General features: G+C 38.8%; 1 protein-coding gene across 1 annotated transcript in view; it reads left to right on the top strand.

Moving 5' to 3' along the window:
- POU2F2 (POU class 2 homeobox 2) overlaps positions 1 to 24,899 on the top strand; it is a 104,624-nt gene that overhangs the window by 12,255 nt on the left and 67,470 nt on the right. The gene's annotated exons all lie outside the window — the stretch shown is intronic.

The following is a 24,899-nucleotide window of genomic DNA, read 5'->3' as shown; positions in this document are numbered from 1 at the left end:
AGGCATGAGCTAAAACCAAATTTGATTGTTCGGTGGATGGAAATATCAGTTACTAATAGTAGTCACTGATCTAGATTCTTGAAAATAATGTAGAGTGACACAAAGTCTTTGATTTATTTTTTTCAATTTAAAAAATAAATAAAAAATCCAACCCTAACTTTTGACTAACAGCTGGTGCTCATATAAGAATAGCCACATATGTGTTTCAACTAGTGGGTTCACTGGAGGTCCAACTGAGACTGACTTCATTCTCCAAGAAACTGAGGTTCAGCTGAATCGGGGACCTGTAAAACTGCTGGCTTATAACTGCTAATGTGTAAAAACACAATGTATTTTTGTTTGACTTCCTCCTGTCTCATTAGATTGAATGGGAATGGCTTGGGCGTTTTCTTTTTGCCCTTGCTCAAAGGCTTGTGGTGTTCCTCAGTGTACTATTCTTTATTCACACACTTGACTTTGTCACATTGACATGTCTATTTGTGCCTGACGTTGTACTTTGGATCCATTGGGTCTTCTTTTCCCCACTGTGCTACTCATTTTGATGAACTAATTCTGTACATTTATACCACTCTATTCTACATATTCAATGCATTTGATGGTGTACTTGGTGTGCCGTTAGACCACTCTGTCCTCCACATGCTAAGCAATTGTGAACATTCTTAACCTCTGTACTGTTACATCCTGTGCATTCCTCACATCTGAACCTGCACATTTGTAACATTCATATCACTCTATGATTTTTTAACACTGACCCTGCACATGATAAATAATCATACCATTCTTCTGCACATTTTTAATATCTGACACTGCACAAACTGAACATTCATGCCATTTTATACTGATCCAGCACATTCTTGAACATTCATACCAATGTACATACCAATGGCTGACCCTGTACTTTCTAGAAACTTTAGTGATTGAATAATATAATACATTTAAAAAAAACCTTAAAACAACAGTCAGACTGTGCCAATGTAATTTAGGTTCGCTCCCAGTGTTCTCATGACATTTGTAATTAAAATAGAAAGGGAACTAAAGCTTGTGCCTCCGATGTGGATAAATGCCCATTTGTGTTGAATCTGGAACCCAGTCACCACAGAGATATAGAGACCACATGTTTCAGTGTTCCAATGTTTGTGCATGCACACTTACTTGCATGCGCAATGGACTGGTCGACCTTCTCTAGGAAGTCCGTATAATAAGGCCATAACATCAGAGCAAGCCTTACAGTAAGAGCTGGAGCTGCAGTTCTATGCAAAACACAGCTTAAAAATGAAATATTCCCTAGGCGTATGTTAATAAAAGATTATTAACCATATCAAAAGAATAGATTTGTTTAAATGTCCGATAACATGATTTGACTACCGCAAAATATATACATATCTGTATTAAAGCAGCTCTGTCACCCTATACTTAACTTACTTCAATCGGTTCCTCTTCTCTCCCTCACTCCTAACCTATTCTTATTTTACTCTTTCTTCAATTTATTTCTCCTAAGATACATAAGGCAAAATAGGGACTATTCTTTTTTCTCCACTTGACAAAAGGCAAAGACAATATCTATGGAGGCTCCTGCGGGATCCTGCAAAGACCTCAGTGCTGTACTTTTGTGCATGAATGAAAGTACACCACTGACGTGGCCTCCTGGACGATGAAATGTCAGGAGTTGATGAGGAGCCAATGGACGCAGATGGAGGCAGCTGTGAAGGACAGCTACAAGTACGTAGAACTCACTTTCCCCCACTCCCCGCAGCCACAGGACACCAAGTGTGCAAAGTCTGGGTCTTTGCAAATTATGCAAAGATTGACTTTAACTTGCAAATGTCCTATTTATTTAAGTAGTTCTGAAAAAGAAGTTTGGTGTAAAATAGCTGTAATAGAGAATTTCATTAGGAAATTAGTTTCATTTCCAGTAATTAGAAAGATTCTAACTCTTTTGAGACTCCGTTTAATGCGTTTTTGAAACCATTGAGCTGAACTGAGTTTATATTAATTTGTGTTGTTACACTGTTAATTAAGTTAATTAAATAAAAAATAGAAAATAAAAAAATTGAATTGCCGGGAAAATGTAATTCTTCATAAGCAGTACATGGCTCAAACATTGTTATACTTCAACTTCAGTTACCAAAACTACACTGTTCACAGAGTTTTATGTATTGTATGATATGTGATGTCATGTCACTGAGACTGTAAAGCTGTACAAGTGATGTGAAATCGGTGCCATCTGAGAAATAAGTAAAATTAGAGAAGGTAAGGTGTCTGGGAGTGGGCGACTAATGACAGTGAAGGTGGAGTGTGCAGAGAGGGAAAGAAAAAGCCATAGATTTGACATGTGAATGTGCTAACAATAGTAAGGTCTGTTCAAGGGAGATGCAATCATGCTGGAGAGCCAGGAGTCTTTACAGGCAGAGCTTGGGAATCAACAGGCACTGACAGCATAATTGAGCCACCTCCCCTGCTTTCCCATCAAACCTTGCTGCGAACGTTGCTGCACAACCTGGCTCTCCACTAGGCACTGTAGGATTTATGTAGAAAGAGCAAAGTTCTAAACATGGAGCAGTCACCATGGACACCAGTGGAATGTTCCTGCTTATTGTTCCACTTTTAGAACTTTTCCCCAGAATAGCTCCTTGTAGATACACCCCATATGTGCTCAGTCACCTGACAGAATTCTGTTTTACAATTGTATAGACCACTTGGTGGTGTCTTCTCTTAGTTGCTGCTTTCTCAGCCTGTCTTAAATGTACTCTGTGGGATATGTTTGGAATTCCATAGGTTATTTTAGCTGTTTTATTTCAGATTTCAGATTTAACATTTTTTAATTAAAGAATGGACCAAAGGATACAATAATAGAGTCATGCAATAAAGTGTATGGTCCATCAGAGTCACAACTTGATCAAGGATATAGTACTGCAGCTGGCTGGTAGTGTAATTCTTCTCCTTTTTCTTATCCCCCTTCTCTTCTCCATCCAAAACCCCATATAAAATAAAAACATAAAGCAGAACAATAACAAAAATTTACAATAATATTCTCAGAAGTGAACGTTTAAAAGAAGTGTAGGTAGTTTAATATGCACAATAAATGCAAAATAAAAGCTTTAAGGCAGTAGTGCAGATTAATATTGTGGCAATAAAGAATAGCTGAGGTGAGTGAAATTTACTGGCAAATTTAATGTGATTTTTTTTTTTATAATTAGATCCAGGGGGCTGAAATAGGATCCCCATTATGTAAAAGAATTGCCCTGTCCTCATTGGATAAATAGGCACTCGACCAATCCTTGGAGAATGAAAAATGGACTTTGTTTTGAAAATAAACAGAATGAGGTGGGTTAGGGTTGAATCCATTGATAGAGTGTGGATCTGTGGGCCACCATCGGGACTCAAGCATACATTTATTGTTAGTTTGTGGGTGACCTGTTCCAATGTTTAGAATAGCAGCTTACTGAGAGTCTAACAGCAAACCCTAATGTGTATCTCATCTACTCCAGTTCTTTCCAAAAATCTCTTATAATCGGGCAGCTCCAGAAACAATGAACTAGATCCACTTTTGCATTTCCACACTTGAGACAAGTGCCAGATTGACGTAAACCCATGACATGTTGTCTTTTGAGTGAAAGTTCTTAAGTGCATCTCATGGAAAGTGATTGCAGGCAACAACTTGAATATTACAAGCAAGGCTTTTTGCATGTCCTCTAAAGAAATGTCTGGAAATTGGGCAAGCCATCAGTCCATAACACGAATATCTGTAGCAAGGTCTATTGTGGTTTTGATAAAAGAATAGATCAAATTCATAGACAGTATGGATGGAGATGCGCTTAGTATCAACCTGCCAAGATGTCTCTCATCATCCACAATAGTAAGGTGTATGGGAGGACTTGGCTTTGTAATTGTAGATATGAAAAGATGGGCGTGGGGAGAAATGGTAAAAGAGTCACAACTTTTCTGCAATTGAATTTATAGTTGGATAAAGGGGAGGTGAGGCAAAGGCTGGATAAATAGAAACAAAAGTGATTTAACTTCCAAATGACAGACAATTGAGCAGTGAGACCACAGGGGCATGATCTATACAGTAAAACTGCTTCAATAAGCTAACGTTGTTTTGATGCGTATAGTGTCCAAAAATGTGAGTGACTGTATATCCAGTGCTGCCTAATCTCACATTTGTGTTGAGTCTTACTTTTATCCTTTATGATCTCTTTTAGGGCCAATAATATTCACTAAAAAGTACTCACTTTGGTGAGTTAAAAAGACAAAATAGCAAAGTATAGACCAAAATAGACAAATTAATATTTTTTTTTCTAAACCATTTAAAAAAAACTTTCCTGTTTGGGCCCCATATGTTGCATTGTGTTACTGATTCTTATTTTTGTGAATAACCCCCTTGGTTTCATTTCACATCAGCACTCATTAAAACTATGAACTGAAATAGCTTCAGTTTGGTGAATAGATTCCAATATGTAATGATTTTGTTGAGGAAAAAAAAAGAAACAAACATAAAAATATATATACTTTTATTCCATTTTGTGATACGCTTTGTTGTGAGTCTACATGTTTCAGTATCAGTTGATTGCACTTTGTGCTGTTGATTTTGTTGATGATTAGTATCACTCTGGTTTAGGTATGGTTGTCGATTGTTGGTCTTGTGATTTAGTGGTTTCCTAATTTGTGACCATATTGTTCTTTGCTGTAATAATAGCTCTTACTGGTTGTAGATATATTTGGATGCTGTTTTATTCACCAACCTCCCTCTGCCCCAATTCCCCACAAAAATAAAGTGGCAAATGTAAAAACAGGCCTACATGCGGACACTCTATTTATGTATGATTAGGTGAAATTATACTTTGAGGTTTCTTCACTAAACAGTGAATTGTGATGAGTCGAGAATGGCAATATAAGTGAAAAGGAGACCTTTTAAGAGAGGAGGCCAGGTGGCCGAGGACCCAGCATGCATGGGACTACCAGAGGTACAGATATACTCTCCACAAGAAGAAAAAGGACAAGCAGGCAGCAAGCTGTAGGGGAGTCAGGGCACTGTAGCCCCCAAAACCGATTGAGCCCCCTGAACTTGGATCTCCTCAGGGCAGAGAGCATGGGGGCTTCAGTCTCAGTACAATGGCTACCATGACACTTATGGGTAAGTGTCTCGTGTCTCTAACTTTCTAACCTTTCACCCACTTTCCTGCCCCAGTTATTCCCTGTTCCAGTCCATTATCTTGCCCCAGTTACTCTCCACTCCAGCCCCTAATCCTACCCCAGGTACTCTCTGGTCCAGCCCCTTAACATACTCTAGTTACTCACTGGTCCAGCCCTTCATGCTGCCTCAGTTACTCCCTGATGCAGCCCCTTATCCTGCCTCAGTTATTCCCTGATCCAGTCTCCTATCCTGCTCCAGTTACTCCCTGCTCCACCCCCTTATCCCGCCCAATTTATTCCCCGCTCTACCACCTTATTCTGCTTTAGTTACTCTCTGCTCTAGCCCTTTATCCTGCCCCCGTTGCTCCCTGCTCTAGCCCCAAATCCTGCCCAGTTACACCCTGCTACAGAAAACGTACCCCATTACCCACTTGTCCTGCCCCAGTTATTCCTTACTTCAGCCCCTATTCCAGTTTAATTACTCCCTGCTTCAGCCCCTTAACCCTATCAGCCACCTATCCTGCCCCAGTTACTCACTGTGTCATCCCCTTAATGTTTATTAGCTACTATATCTGCCCAAGTTACTCTCTGCCTAAGACTCTTTAACCCGATCAGCCCCCTATACTGTTCTAATTAGTCCATACTTCTGCCTCTTAACCACTTCAGCTCCCTATCCTGTCCGAGTTTCTTTCAACTTCTGCTCCATTAACCCGTTCAGCCAATTATCCATCCCTATTTGATAAAAGGGTCTGTATTATATCTGATACTTTATTTTTCAGGACTGTATATCTGCACCGTAATGTGTTCGTATATTAGCATCACAATTATGGTTTACCACTTTAGTTTGTTTACTGCTATTTTATTTAATAATTATATTTATATAGCAATTACAAGATAATAACAGTGAGTATTTTTTTATTATTTTTATCAACATTTCTAATCTCTTTTGGGTTAATAATAGTGTAAGGTTTTAAATTGTGTTATGTGGTTGACGGGGTGTGGCCAGAGATTTGAAGATTATTAGAAGAAAAAGTTTATCCACCTTACCTTATTTGTGTCCTCTCCTCATGTACCCGTGATGTTCATCCACCTTTACCCCCTTAGCTTGTGTCCCTCGGCCTTTATTCCCCTGATATCCCTTTTCTCTATATTATTCAAATAATTAATTGTATTAATAATTTATTGTTTTGTGATTTTGTTTCTAGCCCCCCTTCTATCTGTCCAACCCTATAGTGTGTGCCTCCCTCCAACTTACTAACCCCTTTCATCTAGCCTCGTACGTAATGCCGCCAAGTGGTACTTATACAGAGGGTATGCCATCTCCTCTGCCCTGTCTGACAAGCTGAGGGAGTTCAGCCTGTACTGTGAGTGCAGATTGGGGCAGTACATGACGTTAAGGCCCCACTTTCTCAGTTCACAGTGTAGCCTAAACTCTCCCAGATGACAGACGAGCCAGAGGAGATGGAATACCCTCTTTCTCAGTACCAGTCATTTGTGTTAGAATGAGGATTATGCGTTGCGTGCCTAATGCAGCTCATTGTGAGCTACCTGTGGGCGATCAGCTTGCAGCTCGCAAGTTGCGCAATAAGGAACTTGACTGACAGGCCATACCCTTATGTTTTTTAAGGAATATTCTGCTAGATATTGTATAGATACAATTGTTTGATTGTTCCATTTAGAACTACAATTTGTTTTCCATTTCAGGTACTCTGTAAACAAAACTGAATAAAATATTGTTGGTTCTTAAGGGGTTAAGCTATTGATGGATCCTTTGTAAAAAAATATTTATAATGATTGATGGCCTCATTTGTTTTGCTCCTCTGTAATCAATTCCTACTAAATAAAAATTAATTTTAGCTTTTGAATTAACTACCTAAACATGGAGCAGTGTGAGTGTGCAAGAAAGTTACAACTTGACAAGTTAATTTTTTGCAAGGGTGCACAAATACTTATACAGCTGGGCACTCTACATTCTCTCTACTGAATACAGTGATGGCTCTGTTTTTTGGCTAAACTTGGTATAAGGAGGTTTCTCACACATTCTTGCAGTGGATTTAAATATACACTCCAGCATTAAGAATAATATATTTATATCTAACATTGAAGTGTTCATTTTTTTAATGTAGATTTATGCCCCCCTCTCCACGACTGCATAATAATAAAAAAAAAGCTTTTTTTGGCAGCTCTTTTATGCGAGTACAGAAAAAAAGTTTCAAAACCTATATAAGTGATGATAAGGCGCTTACAAAATAGTAATTAGGAAATATATATATATATATATGCCATACAACAATTGCGTGGATCCTTCCCTTACACCTCGCACATTATGTGGTCTTTTATGCCAATAGTTAAGCCAATCCAGTGCCTCTTATAGACAAATCTTTGTCGCCCTACGGTACCTACACAGCAAAGACTGCATTCCAGTAATACAAGGCTTCTTATAGAGAAACCTTGAATACAGTGCGTTCTATGAGAAGTGCTCACTACCACTTTGAATGCTGAGTCAAAGCAGTTGAGGCTGGTAACCCTCCCAAATGTTTTATTGACAGCCAGCAGGGTAAAACTACTGCCATTTATAAAAGGGCAGATTTCTTTTGAATATGCCACAATTATAAAATAGGACAGAGGAGACAGTCAGTTAACCCCTAAATCACTTCAACTGACAGGGGACAGGACTGTCCCTTTAAGGCTGAAATGGAAAAAAAATAAGCGTTCAGATGGATCTGGGCATAGATGCATCAGGTTCTGACTCCAGATGAGCTGCAGTTGAGATCTGTCTATTACACTGATTTTTAGCCTTTGGGTCATTTTTGTATCCCTGTTGTTTGAAAGAGGCTCATAGTATATATCAGGCCCCAGGCAACTACCCGGCAACTACCCTAATAACAAGTTTACGGTAGCAACCCTTGCTAAAGTGGTAAGGTATTCCTGGTCCATATTTACTGACCATATTCTGGCACCAAACCCCATCCAAATCCAATACTCAACCAAATGGATATTGGTATGTACTTGATATATGCTCTGTCCTCTGTTGGACCTTTTCCAGTAACTGTCCTTCACTGTTCCTTTAATGCAGTTATATTTTGTGTTTGTTAATCATCTTTATTTGGAGTGTTTTAATTTGGATGCATAGTGTCCAGTGCCATTTATTTGTAATAATGCATTTTTCACCTGTTCACCTGAATTTGCACCCATTTGCTTTCTATTGTATATGGTGCACTTTACCTCCTTGGAGATTTGAGAATGGTACCTTTTTATGCTTAATGCTCTTATGTCTTTTGGTGCTTTATATGTTGTTTAAATCTCTGATAAATATAAAAAAGTCACATTAAGTTCCCTAGATAATAAGTAGTAATTGCACTAATTTCTCTACAGATCACTTGGGTAGTGAAACTTAAAACTACTTACAGGGTTAATTACTAAAGTGTGATTTGTGATTTGAATTTAAGGGCAAAATAAATGAATAGAAAACATTCTTCAAGCAGGTATGTCTTCAATTTGATGATTTTGACCTACATTTTTTTCATTCTCTTTGAATTCCGAACAATTCACACATTGGGATCCAGCTGTGGTTTTTCAAGCGTTTGAATTTGTCAATTCATTGTGATTTGCATGATTGCTTTCAAACCTTTTTTGACAATCCATTACTGGGCAATATTGATCTCAAATAGCAAATACTATAAAATGAAATTCATTGTGATTTCCACCCTCTCTAAATGTAATATAAGAACATATATTTATAGTACTGCTTCAGAACTAGTAGTGCCCGAACTATTGGTAGTCATATAAAGAGATTTGCAATTTTTATTCTATTCTGTAAAACCTTGTTAAACTGTGCAGCAAGTACGAGGTGTTGAGTAACAGGTGGTTAATATTTGCACGAAGACCTTTAAACTATGCTGGAGCCACCATTGCATAAAGAGTTCCTGGAGGTTGCACAGGAGGATGAACCTATAATCAGTAGTCAGCTCACAGGCTGTGGTTACAGTAGTTTTTCTGTGTTTAAAGGTGGTAAGACCATAAGACAGGGGTAGGCAACCTTTGGGAGTCCAGATGTTGTGGACTGCATACAGCCCTAAAGTTGGTAAACCATCAAGGGAGATGTAATCTCCCATTTGGAGTGCTGAAGGTTGCCTACTTCCTGCCACAAGAATAGGTGCATCATGGGAAGACATACAGTTGTGCTATATGCCAATTATGCAACAAACTATTGGTTGGGTTTGCCAGCAGTTAACTTAGAGCTGTCAGGATCATCGCACATTGTCTTGGCTATCATAGACTGCTCCTCATCTTATGCATCTATGGAGGCTGAGAATGGGGAGAGAAAGGGCAGGTCTCCTGCCTCAGACTCTTCAAATCACCTTCAGGGGCCTCCTGCCCTTTAACATGCAGCACATAATGCAGCCTCAGCAGCACACCTTTCTCAAATTATCTGTAAGCACCGAATACAGGGCAGCAAAAAAAAATGTAATATACAACTGTGTAATTGGGCAGTAGGTTAGGGCATGCAGAGAAAACAATTGAGGAGTTCTCTGAAAGCTAAACTGAAACATTATTTATAGCTCCCCCTATAGACAGCACCCTGGTTCCATGCCTTAATACAGTGCTGCTCGTTGGCTCCACTTGTTTGGCCTTATTAATTATTGATCCTGCAGGTTATTATACCTTTGGCTGTTCATCCCTTGCTGGTTGATCACTTTTGTTGCTGACCCCATTACTTGCTTTTCTTGTCATTTGTTGGTCTCCTGGTGGTTAATCTAATAGCCCACATTCCTGCAGTGTAGGACACATATAGCTTTGTCAGTAATATTTACCTAAAAGAAACTAGTCTGTATATCTGTCAATGTCTGTCGGTCTGTGCATATACTATATGTCTGTCTATCTATCCATCCATCCATCCACATTTTACAGTTAGTACATACTGCATTGTGTGTTTACATTATGGGGCAGCACTGGGACTCATACATGATCCCAGCAGATGGTGCTATTTTGCCCTCTCGCTTTACTAGTATGCCATACTGTAACAGGCTAACTTGTATTTCCCAGCTCTACCTTAATTTTAAAGGAACCCTATACAATCAGAAAAGAATTACTGTTATAAAAATACACACACACACACATTTATATGTATGTAGCAGAACAGTTCATATTTACAACACATGCCTATAAAACATGAAGCTATAAATATCCATGTAACATACAGAGTGATATATAGCTACAACTCACAGCAATACATATCTGTTACATCATATATGTGAAAATCAATATATCTGTGCGCAGTAACCAATGCAGTCTGACCAGTGAGCGAGTGCTCTGTAAATCCCGCCGGTACTCATTTGGATTGTCTTTCTCTCTGGTTTTCTAACTCCCATATCTGTTTCACCGTGTTTATAAAGGCTGGCGGAGCAATTTGAAGCTCTATCAGCACAATCTTCATTTACAGCTTCTGTACATATAGATAGATAGAGCCTGCGTTGTTTTCAGTAGTTTGCATATGACTGTTTTCATTTGTAAAAGAACAGCTACAACAAATCCCACTGCGCCGTAAAATGAGATGAATGTAATTTTTCTACATCACCTCTAAAAATGGGATTTTTCTCCTGAGTGGTTTGGTTTCCTTACTTTTAAATTAATTTACATGGTTTGGTTTCATTACGTTTAAATTATATAAATACATTCAACCCTTGACCTGCACCATGTAAAAAAACCTCTTTTCTTTATGTGTTCTTTTTTTCAATCCTCACTACTTTTGTCACAAGCACACACCTATTTCCACCTGTCTCTCTTGTTTGCTGTGTCTCCCTGTGTTTTGTTGTATCTAAGGACATTTCTCCTCCCCCTCTATGGTTCCTCCTTTGTTATCCTTTGTGGGGGGGTCTTCTGACCTCTGGCCCTGGCTCAGCTCTCCATGCTGTAAATGACACGTTCTGTCCCAGGCTCCCAGCTTGTGTCCCTCTGCCAGACGCCAAGTGACGGACAGCTTCGCCCATCGCTCAAATTGCACAGGGGCAGCGAGGGGGGAGCCCCAGGGGAGGAGAAAGGCTGGTGTGTGTGCATTGGGGGATCTCAGGGAGGGAGTGACATGGGAGGAGGGGATGGGGGACACACAAAAAAAAGAGAAACAGATAGTTTGTAGAGCGATAGAGAGACAGTTGTATGTACTATGTTCTAAGTTCATAATTCCGCTCCCTTTATTTATTTTTTTTTTATTTTTTTTAACGTTGTGCCCATTTAAACAAAACCTATACTGCACGACTCTACAGTGGGGAAGTAATTGATACAAGATTTGAGCAGTTTGCATCACTGGGAAATAGACAATGGGCTCATGAAACCAGTAGATATTGAACATAAATGTATACAGAAACCCTGCTAAAGACTTCCACTTGTCAGTGGGTGAACACCCCCCATTCCATCTCTTTTCCACTTTATGGCACAAATTCATCACAGTATTGTGTCACACTAATCAAAACATGCACACACAGAATTTCCAATCCATACAGTGCGCTTATTGGATTGTTACATACATTGTAATGTAGAGAAAGCAATTATTCTAACAACATAGCAAAAATTTACTTTTTGACTACATTGCTATGACTAAATGTTTTTAATTTACAATATATACAGGTTGTGTGAGTGCCCTGACTTTACTTTGGAAATTGGACTAGGCTCCCTGTTTAGCCTGAATATATTGCCTGACATATGTAGTCATATTTATTTATTTACTATTTGGTATCTTTATTGATGTCTGATATGATTACTCAAAACTAAATACACACACTTCAAAGTTAACTAATAAATAAGGTAAAATTATATCTTAAATCAGAGATGGAAAGACAACGAGACAGATATAGAGAGAGGGACATCTAGGGGTAAAGAAGAGAGAGACAAGTAAACAAAGAAATATCCGACAAAATTTAGTCTGTTAAATCCGAGTATTTATCATAAATTATGTTTGGTGGCTAGTGCTTAACTGTTTACCAATATATTAATGGGAACCTTTATCCCAGCACCCAGTCAGACAGATATATCACTATTGAATAGATAGATGGATGATGGAATCAGATAGGTAGGCGGACAGACAGACAGAAATAATGAAAAAAACATTTGGGTTTATCTTATATAGGTAGCAAGAAAGGATCAAGTTCAACCTTTAACATATCTCTGTTTCTTATTACCACAAAAAGGGGGTACAATTTTGTGATTTCCATATTATTAATAATCATCATAATAGTAGTCATCGTCTTTCATCTGTGATTTTGTCTCAGTAGAGACACTGTCAGTGATGCTGATTTCCATCTAGAGTTTAGTTTTTTAATTACTTTGCGACGGATAAAATGTATTGATTTTATTTCACGGACTTTATGAACCTTATCATTTTTAGAATTGTTGTATTTCTGCTATTCTACAGCTTACTTTTTAGGATTACAACCATAACTAACCCTGGCAATATGTGGGCTTGTTAATATTAATGGGCATTACTAACGATACACCTGGAAGTTTATTTACTAAACAGTGTTTGTAGTGGCTGTAAAACCAAATTATTAAAAAATGTAGGCCAAGGCAAATAGTTTGAAAAAATTGTTTTTCAGTTCATTAAAATTCACTTAGTTTAGAGACTCACCCCTTGTGTGTTATGAATTTTACTAAACATACTATGTATCAATATTAACCTCTCCTTTAATGGAACTCAATGAAAACTAATTACAATTAATTATGTTGCATAGAAAAAAGTTATTTTAAGAGAAAAGAAAAGATATTAAAGCGGCTCTGTCACCCAAAACTTACCTTTCTCTAATTATTTCCTCTTCTCTTCCTCTTTCCCAATTCTTCAGATATATTTCTCTTCCTCAAATTTGACCCGCAACAAGCTTGTCCTCTTCATTTGACACGTCTAGTTTTCCCATAATACTCACCTTTCCATCAAGTCTTTCCTGTTTAGTCATGTGAGCAACTCTACATTTAATGCTGAGAGCCATGCATGCTGCGCAATTATGGGATTTTGATCCCTTCACTTACTGTGGGGGACAATGGAACCTTGCAGTAAGTTGAAGATGGTGATGCCATGCAAATGGATCTTGCACCACCAAGAATCATTGAAGGGGCACTATAGTGTCGGGAATACAAACCTGGGGTTAGAAAGGGGAAATACTCTCTTTTTAAAAGGTCCATTCGGGGCTTTTCGCGTTTGCCCCCATCACCAATCCGCATTCTTGGCTGAAATAATCCCAATTAATTATCTTAGCCAATCACATTGCTTTCCCATAGGAAAGCATTGGATTGACTGATATTGTAAATTCTGATGATCTCAGCCAAGGAGGCAGGGCAAGGGGCAGAGCTAAACGCCACCCTGGCCAATCAGGATCTCCTCAAAGAGATGGATTGAATCAATGAATCCCAAGGGGAAAGTTAAGCATCTCCATGCAGAGCCCTGCATTGACCCAAAAAGCACCTCTAGTGGCCACTAGAGGTGTTCCTGGGCTGTAATGTTAACAGTGCCTTTTCTATGAAAATGCAGTGTTTAAATTAAAAAGCCTGCAGGGACTGACTATACTCACTAGAATAACTACATTAAGCAGTAGTTGTTTTACAGTCCTTTAGATGTTGTAGGAATTCATATATATTAAAGGGATGTAAGTAACTCATTCTGAGTAAATCATTATATGAATATAAGAACATGTTCATTTATCAGGATTCAATATATGTCTTGCTGTTTGACATTATCGCCATATATATAAACCTCAGACATTGCAAAGATGAATGTGAAGACCAAAAATAAATGTGCTTTGTAATTTGTTAAACTAGTCTGTTAGCAAAGCAATTAGTATAAAGAATAATCAGTAAATCAATATACATCAAGATATTGATGAAGATGCGTATTACCTGCTCATGTAAAATTCAAATTAAAATGAAATAGTTGCAATACCGATAATAATTAGAACTTTTACTCCTTTTCTTATTACTCCATATGGCTCTTCCTCTAATTCCATATAACCCTCCCTGTAACTCCTCCTATTATTCCATATATCCCTCCCTGTAACTCTTCCTATTATTCCATATAACCCTCCATGTAACTCCTCCTATTATTCCATATAACCCTCCCTGTAACTCCTTCTATTATTCCAGATAACCCTCCCTGTAACTCCTCCTATTATTCCATATAACCCTCCCTGTAACTCTTCCTATTATTCCATATAACCCTCCATGTAACTCCTCCTATTATTCCATATAACCCTCCCTGTAACTCCTCCTATTATTCTATATAGCCCTCCTTGTAACTCCTCCTATTATTCCAGATAACCCTCCCTGTAACTCCTCCTATTATTCCATATGACCCTCCCTGTAACTCCTCCCATTATTCCATATAGCCCTCCCTGTAACTCTTCCTATTATTCCATATAACCCTCCCTGTAACTCTTCCTATTATTCCATATAACCCTCCATGTAACTCCTCCTATTATTCCAGATAACCCTCCCTGTAACTCCTCCTATTATTCTATATAGCCCTCCTTGTAACTCCTCCTATTATTCCAGATAACCCTCCCTGTAAGTCCTCCTATTATTCCATATAACCCTCCCTGTAACTCCTCCTATTATTCTAGATACCCTTCCTGTAACTCCTCCTATTATTCTAGATAACCCTTCCTGTAACTCCTTATATTATTCCCTATAATACTCCCTGTAACTCCTCATATTATTCCATATAGCCCTCCCTGTAACTCCTCCTATTATTCTAGATAACCCTTCCTGTAGCTCCTCCTATTATTCTAGATAACCCTTCCTGTAACTCCTTATATTATTCCCTATAATACTCCCTGTAACTCCTCATATTATTCCATATAGCCCTCCCTGTAACTCTTCCTATTATTCCATATAGTCCTCCCTGTAACCCCTCCTATTATACCAGATAACTCTCCCTGGAACTCCTCCTATTATTCCATATAGCCCTCCCTGTAACTCCTCCTATTATTCCAGATAACTCTCCCTGGAACTCCTCCTATTATTCCATATAACCCTCCCTGTAACTCCTCCTATTATTCCAGATAACTCTCCCTGGAACTCCTCCTATTATTCCATATAACCCTCCCTGTAACTCCTTCTATTATTCCAGATAACCCTCCCTGGAACTCCTCCTATTATTCCAGATAACTCTCCCTGGAACTCCTCCTATTATTCCATATAACCCTCTCTGTAATTCCTCCTATTATTACAGATAACTCTCCCTGGAACTCCTCCTATTATTTCATATAACCCTCCCTGTAACTCCTCCTATTATTCTAGATAACCCTTCCTGTAACAACTCCTATTATTCTAGATAACCCTTCCTGTAACTCCTCCTATTATTCTATATAGCCCTCCTTGTAACTCCTCCTATTATTCCAGATAACCCTCCCTGTAACTCCTCCTTTTATTCCATATGACCCTCCCTGTAACTCCTCCCATTATTCCATATAGCCCTCCCTGTAACTCCTCCTATTATTCTAGATAACCCTTCCTGTAACAACTCCTATTATTCTAGATAACCCTTCCTGTAACTCCTCCTATTATTCCATATAACCCTCCCTGTAACTCCTCCTATTATTCCATATAGCCCTCCCTGTAACTCTTCCTATTATTCCATATAACCCTCCATGTAACTCCTCCTATTATTCCATATAACCCTCCCTGTAACTCCTTCTATTATTCCATATAGCCCTCCCTGTAACTCTTCCTATTATTCCATATAACCCCCCATGTAACTCCTCCTATTATTCCATATAATCCTCCCTGTAACTCCTCCTATTATTCTATCTAGCCCTCCTTGTAACTCCTCCTATTATTCCAGATAACCCTCCCTGTAACTCCTCCTATTATTCCATATAACCCTCCCTGTAACTCCTCCTATTATTCCATATAGCCCTCCCTGTAACTCTTCCTATTATTCCATACAACCCTCCATGTAACTCCTCCTATTATTCCATATAACCCTCCCTGTAACTCCTATTATTCTATATAGCCCTCCTTGTAACTCCTCCTATTATTCCAGATAACCCTCCCTGTAACTCCTCCTATTATTCCATATAACCCTCCCTGTAACTCCTCCTATTATTCTAGATAACCCTTCCTGTAACTCCTCCTATTATTCTAGATAACCCTTCCTGTAACTCCTCCTATTATTCTAGATAACCCTTCCTGTAACTCCTTATATTATTCCCTATAATACTCCCTGTAACTCCTCATATTATTCCATATAGCCCTCCCTGTAACTCCTCCTATTATTCTAGATAACCCTTCCTGTAACTCCTTATATTATTCCCTATAATACTCCCTGTAACTCCTCATATTATTCCATATAGCCCTCCCTGTAACTCTTCCTATTATACCAGATAACTCTCCCTGGAACTCCTCCTATTATTCCATATAGCCCTCCCTGTAACTCCTCCTATTATTCCAGATAACTCTCCCTGGAACTCCTCCTATTATTCCATATAACCCTCCCTGTAACTCCTCCTATTATTCCATATAGCCCTCCCTGTAACTCTTCCTATTATTCCATATAACCCTCCATGTAACTCCTCCTATTATTCCATATAACCCTCCCTGTAACTCCTTCTATTATTCCAGATAACCCTCCCTGTAACTCCTCCTATTATTCCATATAACCCTCCCTGTAACTCCTCCTATTATTCCATATAGCCCTCCCTGTAACTCTTCCTATTATTCCATATAACCCTCCCTGTAACTCCTCCTATTATTCCATATAACCCTCCCTGTAACTCCTCCTATTATTCCAGATAACCCTCCCTGTAACTCCTCCTATTATTCCATATAACCCTCCCTGTAACTCCTCCTATTATTCCATATAGCCCTCCCTGTAACTCTTCCTATTATTCCATACAACCCTCCATGTAACTCCTCCTATTATTCCATATAACCCTCCCTGTAACTCCTCCTATTATTCTATATAGCCCTCCTTGTAACTCCTCCTATTATTCCAGATAACCCTCCCTGTAACTCCTCCTATTATTCCATATAACCCTCCCTGTAACTCCTCCTATTATTCTAGATAACCCTTCCTGTAACTCCTCCTATTATTCTAGATAACCCTTCCTGTAACTCCTTATATTATTCCCTATAATACTCCCTGTAACTCCTCATATTATTCCATATAGCCCTCCCCGTAACTCCTCCTATTATTCTAGATAACCCTTCCTGTAACTCCTCCTATTATTCTAGATAACCCTTCCTGTAACTCCTTATATTATTCCCTATAATACTCCCTGTAACTCCTCATATTATTCCATATAGCCCTCCCTGTAACTCTTCCTATTATACCAGATAACTCTCCCTGGAACTCCTCCTATTATTCTATATAGCCCTCCCTGTAACTCCTCCTATTATTCCAGATAACTCTCCCTGGAACTCCTCCTATTATTCCATATAACCCTCCCTGTAACTCCTCCTATTATTCCAGATAACTCTCCCTGGAACTCCTTCTATTATTCCATATAACCCTCCCTGGAACTCCTCCTATTATTCCATATAGCCCTCCCTGTAACTCCTATTATTCCAGATAACTCTCCCTGGAACTCCTCCTATTATTCCATATAACCCTCTCTGTAATTCCTCCTATTATTCCAGATAACTCTCCCTGGAACTCCTCCTATTATTTCATATAACCCTCCCTATAACTCCTCCTATTATTCTAGATAACCCTTCCTGTAACAACTCATATTATTCTAGATAACCCTTCCTGTAACTCCTCCTATTATTCTATATAGCCCTCCATGTAACGCCTCCTATTATTCCAAATAACCCTCCCTGTAACTCCTTCTATTATTCCATATAGCCCTCCCTGTAACCTCTCCTATTATTCCATATAACCTCCCTGTAACTCCTCCTATTATTCCATATAGTCCTCCATGTAACGCCTCCTATTATTCCATATAACCCTTCCTGTAACTCCTCCTATTATTCTAGATAACCCTTCCTGTAACTCCTCCTATTATTCCCTATAATACTCCCTGTAACTCATATTATTCTAGATAACTCTGCCTGTAACTCCTATTACTTATAACTTCTCCTTGTAACTCCTCATATTGCCCCATATTACCTCTCTCTATAACTCCTTCTGTTACTCCATATAACCTCTCCCGATAACTCCTCCTGTTACTCCATATAAGCTCTCCCTGTAGCTCCTCCTATTAGTTCTAATAACGTCTCCTCGTAACTCCTCATATTACTCTATAACTAATCCCTATAACCCCTTCTATTACTCCATATAACATCTTCCTATTACTTGATATAAACTTCCCTATACCTCCTCCTATTACTCCATATAAACGCTCTATATATCTACTCTTATAGGTTCTCCCTATAACTTCTCCTACTTCTCATCTAACCCTCTCTATCATGCCTCCTGTTACTCCATATAACTGCAACTTTAGCTTAATGAAGCTGTTTTAGTAGTTAAATCACGTTTTGTTTCTGTTTATGCAGCCTTAGCCACACCTCCCCTGGCTGTGACTGACACAGCCTGAATGGAAACAAAATGGTTTAATTTTCAATCATATGTTAACTAATTTTAAAAGTTTTTATCTCCTGCTCTGTAAATTGAGCATTAATTACACACAGTAGTCTCCTGCAGGGTCTAACAAGCTATTAACAGAGCAGGAGGTAAGAATTTCTAAATTAAACTGAATTTGCAATAAAGGAAGTGTAGACATTAGATGAGTCTTTATAGGTAGTGTTTAGGAAGGCTGTGCAAGTCACATGCAGGGATGTGGGGCTAGAGCTGTATAAACAAAGTGATTTAACACTTAAATGGCAGTGAATTGAGCAGTGAGACTGCAGGGGCATGATCTATACAACAAAACCGCTTCATTAAGCATACGTTTTTTGGTGACTATAGTGTCCCTTTTATTTTTCCCACTACTTCATATATTTTTTCTGCATAACTTATCCTATTTCTTCATATAACGTCTTCATTGTAGATTTCGTATAGTTTTAATTTGGTGAAAATTTCATTATTTAGGGAAATTTTCTACAAGGATCAGCATCGTTCATTAAGGTGCAATGCTTTTTTTACAATCACTGAGTTATCTTTGTATTTTGGAGACAGAATAACGGAACAATTTAATGCTAATCATTAGACTTTCTCGCTAATTACAAATTAATCTAACACTTGCATGACTTATTATGGGAAGATACTCTCTGTCATTTGAGGGAAGTCTGTCTTGGTGGGGCAGCGGTATCTTAAGTAATATCGACTAACTCATTCCAGCCTGAGCTACTTGAAAACGTTTCTCGCTAATTACAGTTTAATCTATATACTTCAGTCTAACTTGTTAAAAGCCTCCCTTAGTCTTGGGAAGGAATTTCCCTTGTTGGAGTTTCCCTTCTTGAATTCATTCCTTTTCGAAAGCAGAGCCTGCTATTAGAATCAAGGCTGTCTTATTGAGAGCAGTCTACTGAAGGACCTTTCTTTTTTCCGAAGGCTCCTTCTTCTTCGAGACCTTTCAAAGCAGTCTCTCTTCCTTTTTAGCTGTGTGGTTCCTTGGAAGAAAACCATTTCTGTTCTTGTAAAGTGGTGTCGTTCTTTTGAAAACAGTGATCCCTCTTCTTTAACCCCTTAAGGACACATGACATGCCATGATTCCCTTTTATTCCAGAAGTTTGGTCCTTAAGGGGTTAAACTGTCTCTTTTCTTGGGAAAACAGCAGTCTCTTCCTATAAAGCAGTGTCCTTCCTTTGATTTCTGCTGTCTTTCCTTTTGTAATCAGTTTATTTCATTGAAGAAATAGCTGTCTCTCTTTCTGTAAAGCAGTCTCATTCTATCAAATATATATATATTATTTCTTAATTGGAATATGTGTTTTCAATTCATTAAAAGCAACAATTAGTTTCCTTCCTTGGAAGTTACTTTTCTTTGTCAACTGTTTCCCTTTCTTCCTTGAAGGCAATCACTTTTCTTTGGCAGGTTTTCTCATTACAAATCAGTCTCTCTTCTTGAAATTAAGCCCCCTTCGATTATGTTTTCCTTGGTGGAAGGCTATCTCTGTTGCTTTCTTCGTGGAAATCTTTCTTTCTTCCTGGAAAGCTGTCTCTCTTTGAGGAAGATGGTCTCCTTCTTCTGATGACATTGCACCTTAGTAGAAGGTTGTCTGTCTTCCTAAAAAGTGGTCCCTCTTCCTGGAAGGCGGGCTCTCTCTTCCTGGAAGGCTGGCTCTTCTTTCCTGGAAGGCTGGCTCTCCCTTCCTAGAAGGCTGACTCTCTCTTCATAGAATGCAGTCTCTTTTCATGGAAGGTTGGCTCTCTCTTTTTCTAGAAGGCAATCTCTCTTCCTAGAATGCAGTCCCTTTTTCTGGAAGGCTGTCTCTCTCTTCATAGAATGCAGTCTCTTTTCCTGGAAGACTGTCTTTTTCTTCATAGAATGCAGTCTCTCTTCCTGGAAGACTGTCTTTCTCTTCATAGAATGCAGTCTCTCTTCCTGGAAGGCTGGCTCTCTCTTCATAGAATGCAGTCTCTCTTCCTGGAAGGCTGGCTCTCTCTTCATAGAATGCAGTCTCTCTTCCTGGAAGGCTTGCTCTCTCTTCATAGAATACAGTCTCTCTTCCTGGAATGCTGGCTCTCTCTTCATAGAATGCAGTCTCTCTTCCTGGAAGGCTGGCTTATGGAAGGCTCAGAAGCTGTCACTCATTCTTTAAAGTAGCGTGATGATTTGAGGCTCCATGCTGAGACATGTGGATCTGTGACACGTGTGCTTATTACATGTTTGGCGGAGGAAGATGACTCCTGTTACCGCCAGCTTAGATTCCATTACATTTCCTTCCCTCCATCTTACATGTCATTTTTACCTTTCACATTGTGTAAAAAAAAAATATTTTTTTCTTTTTCTCTTAATTACTACTTAGATCTTTTTTTTCCCCCCATTTGTTTACACTTACTGTTTATATTCCTCCTCGCTTGCATGTATATAAATATATATATATATATAGTATTGAGCACATTTATGTTTCTTCTTTTTTTATTAATAGTTGTAGTGATATGTATCTTTAACTCCCTCCTGTCTTTGTTTATCCTTTTTTGTCTCTCCCAGAATTTTCGTACAGATTAATTTGTATTTCCTTACCCGTATACATTTCACACCCATCTTTGTTCCTTTCAGACGGTATATTGGCTGTTAAACTCTATAGGGCTGTCTTCTGTGGCCTTTCTTTCGCTCTGAGTGTTTGTTTAGACCCTTAGTTTCGCTCACTGCCTTGTATACGATCCCACCTCTCTCTTTCTTTCTTTCTTTCTGTCAAATGTTGATCCTCTCTCTCTCACATTAAAGAGTTTTAACACTTTGAGTCCTGTGTAAATCACAGTATAGCAATATATTGCACAACCTTCGGGTGCTTAAAATATTACACTTAGGGTGGTCTTTTTATCTAAATTCATGTATTGATGCTCTGTATGGCAAATGCCGAGTACATGATTTCCGGTGCAGGTGGAAAAGGAAATATGCCTGCTATATCAGTTGGCAGTTTTTGTAAAGGTCTCTGCAAGCTATCAAGATTTATCCCTGCAGGTTAATATGGATGTGTTCATTTGTACAGGTGAAGAGGGAGCGGAAGGAAGTCCGTGCTGAGACAGACTGGAGAAAAAGAGAATTTAGAAAGCTAATTGGAGGAAGAGTGTTTAGAGTGATAATCACTGAACGTGAGGCTTGAAAGTATTAGGGTACGGGGGGGCAGTTATCGGAGAAGAACAGATTTCGGTATGTCATAGTTACGTAAAATTGAAAATTGTCTAAAAGTCTACATTGGACGAAGTGCAAATGGCTGTGCCAAAAAAAGAGAGAGCTGTAAGGGATCAAAGAGACATACGGGAGAGAGAGAAGGGAGGAAGGATGCACAGCAGAGGTTTGACTAGTGTACGTTTGCTTTAATGACCAGTGATTAGGAAGCCATTAGACATTAAATTGATTTTCATGGAAAAAATAAAGTGAGCTATTGGAGAGAAAGAGACAGGAATGATCAAGAATGATATTGTAGTGAGATAATAGCTAGCGAGACAGAGCGAGAAAGACAGTGAAATTAGAGTGCTCTAAAGACCTTTCCACTAGAACCTAGATAAAAGGATGGAAGGTACAGGAAGGGGTAGGGAAAAAGTAGGACAGGCTATAATGAAAGAAGAATGAAGGTGAGAGTGGAGCTTCTGAGAGACCGAGAGACACTCACTGAGTTGGAGTGTGAATAGAGAGGGGAAAGAGTGTGAATAAAAGAAGAGAGGAGGCAAGGCAGGAGCAGTGGGGGCTGTGAGGAGAAGAGAGCCGCAGAGGTGTGGGGGGAGAGAAAAGGAGGCTTAGAGAAGCAGTAGTGGATTGTGCAGTGCAGCACAGAACCCCCCCTCGAGCCCCCTCGTCACCGATCGATACAAGACTAAGCAATAAAGCATTTTCATTGTCAGATGCCCTGCATATAGTGACTGGTGTGAGAGCGCCTGTTCTCCCCCCACCTCCACCTAATCTGTACTGGAGAGCTCTGCAGATTCATTCCCCCCCCCCACCTCAAGGCCTGGTCACCCCCACTCCCCCCTGCCCAAGCTGAACCCCCAACCCCCCCTCCCCTAGAGCCTCCACCTTCCGACTCTTCAATAATTCAAAGCTAGCACCTTTTTATTACTCCATAGAAAGCCTCCCGTCTGCCAACACCCCCGTTTTATTATTTTTATTTTTACCTTTCCTCCCCCTCTACCTCTCTTCTTTATCTCCTCTCTGTCTCTTTCTCTTCTTTTCCTTGCTCTCCTCCTATTTTTCCACCGTCTTTTCATTGTTGCTTTCTTTAATTTTCCAGTTTTCCTTTCGCTTCTTTTGGCCCACTTTTTTTCCTAATACTTACGGTATTGCATTGATTCTTTCTGTACTTATATATATTTGACAAATATATATTTGACATATTTGATATTTGGTATTCTCAAATTTATTTTTTCCCCCCTTTATTTCTTTACTCAGTATTCCCCAGTCTTTTTCCAGTTTGTGTTAGATTCCTGTTGGCAAAACACAGCTATAATACTATTAAATACCCATAAATGTGATGTTCAGTGAGAACATTTATTTTTATAATCATGAAGAGTCAGACGTAAATAGTTGGTAATAATTTATTCCTCGTTGTAACTTTAAATTGTAATAAAAGGTGAGGATAAGAAAGATTATGGGAGGAAATACAGAGTGACGTTATTGAAATATTTGGAGCACTTGGGAACCTTTGGCTCTCCAGATGTTTTGGACTACATCTCCCTTGATGCTTTGCTAGCATTATGCCTGTAAGAGCATTATGGGAGATGTAGTCCAAAACATCTAGAGGGCCGAAGGTTCCCCATAGCGCTGTGGGATGTGTTATAAGTAGACATTTATGTACGGACAGCAGGTGCTGTTAGATCATATGGATATTCAGGAAAAATTGACATCTCTTATATGTTTTGATGGTATGTAATATTTACATATGACGGGCTGGGAGAAAGAATTGTGGAAAGTTTGGATTAGATTGGGAATACAAAATGCATTTTCTACAGTGCTTATTTCTCATTGGCTGCCCTGTGCTCAAATTTAGAAAAGTGCTATGTAGATACAGATTATGCAAATGTCAAACATCTAGCAAATGTATAGATTAGATTCCAGATTTCAAACTAAAAGCAAAACCTTATCTATGCATTTACTTACTATAATGGTTATTGCTCTGTTTACATAATGCAACCACATGCTTTTGCATGGACAGCGCACTTTAAGAGATGTTCTAGCTATATAAAGTTATATGTAGATGTATACGTAGTGAGAGGGGATTTAGGAAGCGAAAAAATATGGTGCAGCAGAATGTATTATAGGGAATGGTTATATGGAATGGGATGGAAAATGTTATAGAGAGGGTTGTTTGGAACAATAGGTGGACTTAAAAGGAGTGACGGGGAGTAAAAGGTTAATAAAGAAGATGACACGAGGAGCAATAGGTGAGTTAAAGAGAATACTTATTAGGAGCAACAGGCAAGGTTACAGGAGCAATAATTAGGAGCAATAGGTGGGGTTACAGGAAGTTGTTTGTAGGAGCAATAGGCAGGGTAAGAGGCAGTTCTACTGGCAATAGGCTGGGGTTACAAGGGTGTTTTTTTAGGAGCAATAGACATAGTTATAGGGTGTGATTATTAGAATCAATAAGTGGGGTTACAGGGAGTTGTTTTTAGGAGTAATAGGCGGGGTTACAGGGAGTGGTTGTTGGGAGCATTAAGTAGTGTTACAGTGAGTGTTTATTTGGTGCTATAGCTGATGGGTAGGGAGAAGGTAAAGTCATACAGGGTGTTATAGGGAGAGGATATATGTAGCATTGGAGGTATCCAAGGTGGATAGGTAGGAGCTGTAGATAGCATTTTTATTGGGGTCACCACCCCAATAAAAAGAAGTATGTCAGTTATGTGAAAGGGGCTGCATGGGCTTGCCCATGTGCATAGCATTTTTTAAAGTGCTATAGACAGAAAATTCTTAGTTGTTAGTGATGCACTTGTTTTGTGTTTATTATATATTTTTCTTCAGTGTCTCACTTCTAGGTTGGACAAGACCCCCAAATGTTATATATTTGCATATATATGGAGTATTAAGAAAGTTCCATAAATTAATTAAATACATGTATTATTAGAGGTGATTGTATGGCACAATAGCAGGGGAAACTGGAGTTATATTAATCTCTATGGGAACTATAATGCAATACGGAAGACTTTATAGAATTACAGCCAATTAGAGGCAGTATTTTTTCAAA

Source organism: Pelobates fuscus, chromosome 11 (assembly GCF_036172605.1).
Source record: "Pelobates fuscus isolate aPelFus1 chromosome 11, aPelFus1.pri, whole genome shotgun sequence".
Taxonomy (NCBI): Eukaryota; Metazoa; Chordata; class Amphibia; order Anura; family Pelobatidae; genus Pelobates; species Pelobates fuscus.
The sequence above is the reverse complement of the archived record's forward strand: the minus strand, read 5'-3'. Positions and strand labels throughout refer to the sequence as shown.